This window comes from Galeopterus variegatus, unplaced genomic scaffold, assembly GCF_000696425.1.
Source record: "Galeopterus variegatus unplaced genomic scaffold, G_variegatus-3.0.2 Scaffold3899, whole genome shotgun sequence".
Lineage (NCBI taxonomy): Eukaryota > Metazoa > Chordata > Mammalia > Dermoptera > Cynocephalidae > Galeopterus > Galeopterus variegatus.
Genome location: NW_007730010.1, coordinates 53,221 through 56,056, shown reverse-complemented (window position 1 = coordinate 56,056; position 2,836 = coordinate 53,221). Strand labels below are relative to the sequence as shown.

Sequence of the window (2,836 nt, the reverse complement as noted above, 5' to 3'; positions counted from 1 at the left end):
GTGCCCCCTCCCCCACCACCCTAAAAAGAAGACCACGACTTAGAAGAACATAGATCTGGTTTTCTTTTGTATACAATATTGAACAATTTTAGAGGGTCAGACGTATTTCAAAAGCTGTTTATTGGAAAGATACCTGTATGTTACAACAAATATTTATTGAACAGAAATGAACTGTGGAACTAAAGCTTCACTATAAAAGTGTTTTAATTATCATGGTTTTTTAAAAAATTTATAGCAGCCACTCTTAACAAGAATTAAGCCTTAACGTTAATGTCCTAAGGCATCTATTTGATGTAATAAATAAAATCGTATCCATCTAGACTAGTACCTAGCTATCCTTGGAAAAATTGAGAAATTTTTTTTTGTGGGGCTTATCTCTCTCACAGAACTAGGGTTGAGAAAGTTTACTCTATAGTATTCAAAATCACTGAGTCTTTTAATTGGAAATATACTGGGTTGTATAAATGAATTGGGTGTTATATTAGAACTATACTTTATAAAAAATGATTAAATGTGATAATCTTTGTAAAGTGATAACCACAATGCCTGACACATAAGTGCTCAACAAATAATATCTATTATCATGTTTTTAAGGTTTCTTTAACTTAAGTTCCTGAAAAATTTTGCTTGTATTATGATTTTTTGATCAAGATGAAACATTTTTAAGTACAGTAACAAAGATGTATATAATGTAATCCAAAAAATTATATCTTCAAATTTATACAGACTGTCCTAGTGTAGTATTTTATGCTTAATAATTGAGTAACAATGATAAATTTTGCTTTTTCATGATGTTCAAATAATTCAGAATTCATCCACGGAAGCCATGTAATAAATAAATGAAGTTGTGTTTTTGTGATTTTCCTCATGAGGATTTTAAGTCTTTGCCAGTTCAGATAAGCAAATAGTTCTTTTTAATGCATTGATTTATGTGAAAGTAGAGGCAGGGAAAGTTAGAAACAGCTAGCCCTCTCTGATGTGAAAGGCAAGATATTAATGCCTCACCAGATCTCCTGCCATAGGACTCTTTAGCTTTCCTATGGCAAATGATACATTCCTTTTTGGGTATAATTGGCATTGTGAAAGGAAATCAAAAATTACACAAGTTATACTTATTTTATGTATAAAACTGAAAAAAAAAATTCCCTGGAGCTAATTATCAGAGTAAGAACATCAGTGAATTAATTTCTGATAGTGTAAATTGAAGATATTTTATGCAGTGAACTATGGAACAAAAAATGGGTAATAGGCTGTCACATGGGATTGGCTAACATACAATTTATGAGATAAGCACCTTTACAGCATGCATTTTGTAGTCAGCTTACAAATCCTCTGCTAATTATAAGGTAAAGTGGATTTATGTTAATACATTTCCATATTCCTGCCTAACAGCTCATAAAGTAAATAATTCAGGAAGATCAGGTGGCCATACTGCAAATATAAAACAGAATGAACTGTTTATACATTACACTCAGTTCAGTAAAAGTTGATAAATAACATTTGTGATGTGTGTGTCATTAAAATATCACCTAATCTGTGCAGTGCTTTTTATACATTACTAATTATTATATAGCCAAACTTCATTTTCCTATTTTATGGACTATTAGATTAAAACAGTATTATACTCCCACATTTAAAAAAAAAAAAAAAACTTGGAAAGTATTTCTGGCTATTGAAGATAAAATGAATAATAATGAAAACAGAGTACTTTATTATATGTACATTTTTGTCTCATGGATTTTTACTAAACTGCAGCAGCCAGCTAGTTTCTCTAGCTGGAGATTTTGTGAGTTACTTATTGGTTTTATGCAGTCAGCAGAGTAAATATATGCAAGTATACTTGTATATATTAGAGGTGGTTAATAGTAGAAGAAAAAAAGGAAGCAAGATCTGAAGACAATGTCAGTTTTTCATACTTCTCTCTCAGGCATATAAAAATTATACATATACCTGTTTCCAAGTTCTTCGTTCACTGTTGGTTACTGTTGGAATGTGGTGGTGAAGCTATAGAAATAACTAAAATATGTCTTTCTTTTAAATATTCATATATTCTTAAATCACTTGATTTCCGAATTACTACCTCATGGAGTTGCCCAGAAAGAACTTTATTGCCCAGAAAGAACTTCATTATGCTGCATTTTATGTCATCCTCTGCTTTAAGGGCAAGTAGAAATCTGTCATTAAGCAGAAAGAGATTGGGCTTTCTATTTAGAATTTTACAAGGAATAAGTTTTGCAAGAAAATAAGACTTACTGCTTGTTGTTATAAAATTAGTATTGCATTAAATATTTTCTGTATAGAATAGAAAGTGATAGGCTATTCAGAGACTGCTTAGAAAAAATGAGTTTCAAAAACCATTTAGACGTATGAAAGTTTATGAGCTAAACTGAGGCTGAAAATAAAATCCATTTAAAAATGCAAAAACTAGAATATTTAGTAATTCTGAATTTAATAAAGTTAGCATTTAAAATAAGTAAGATAAGGAATATTGGTTATTCAACCAATGTTGCTGCAATAATTGGTTAATTATTTAGGAAAAATAAATTTAAATTCCTACCATACTTTCTATACAAAAATAAATTACAAGCTAATTATCTATATGTAAAAAACAAAACTACAACAGAAGTTAAAGAAATAGTAGGTGAAAATGTTTTAGATGTGTTATACATGTATGTAAAGGCATATTCCATTTATCTACAGACTTTTTCCCTTAATGCATAAAAATAAGATGGTTAACATTAAACTTGAGATCACTTAGAATATATATTCTCACAAAGTAGATATTCTTTTCAATTAATTTAACTTTTATCATAACTGTAGATGAGGCCTTTATTTT

The 2,836-nt window shown here is 29.4% G+C and overlaps 1 protein-coding gene across 1 annotated transcript in view; it reads left to right on the top strand.

Moving 5' to 3' along the window:
• Positions 1–2,836, top strand: part of LOC103601833 (activating signal cointegrator 1 complex subunit 3) — a gene marked incomplete at its 3' end in the record, with an annotated part of 160,779 nt that overhangs the window by 134,748 nt on the left and 23,195 nt on the right. The gene's annotated exons all lie outside the window — the stretch shown is intronic.